A 242-nucleotide genomic window follows, 5' to 3' on the forward strand; every position below is an offset into this window, starting at 1 on the left:
TGTGGCCCCAGCCGATGTGGCAGGTGCCTGCAAGGGAAGCAGAGCGATACGGCACAGCGTTAGCCGGGGAGGAAGCGCCGCCGCCACCACCCTCCTTTCTGCCCACCCAGGAAAAAGGCTCTTTTCTAGGTTTCTGCCCCCACGTCCTCCTCAGGCAGGGAGTGTGTGGCATAATTCACACCATTTGAGAAGCCAAGCTGTTTAAACGGTTCCACCTGATTTTCCACACCACACCGGTTCAG

At 58.3% G+C, this 242-nt stretch overlaps 1 protein-coding gene across 1 annotated transcript in view; it reads right to left on the reverse strand.

Moving 5' to 3' along the window:
- Nucleotides 1-242, reverse strand: part of LHFP (lipoma HMGIC fusion partner) — a 141,884-nt gene that overhangs the window by 269 nt on the left and 141,373 nt on the right. The gene's annotated exons all lie outside the window — the stretch shown is intronic.

This window comes from Buceros rhinoceros, unplaced genomic scaffold, assembly GCF_000710305.1.
Source record: "Buceros rhinoceros silvestris isolate BGI_N320 unplaced genomic scaffold, ASM71030v1 scaffold10133, whole genome shotgun sequence".
Lineage (NCBI taxonomy): Eukaryota > Metazoa > Chordata > Aves > Bucerotiformes > Bucerotidae > Buceros > Buceros rhinoceros.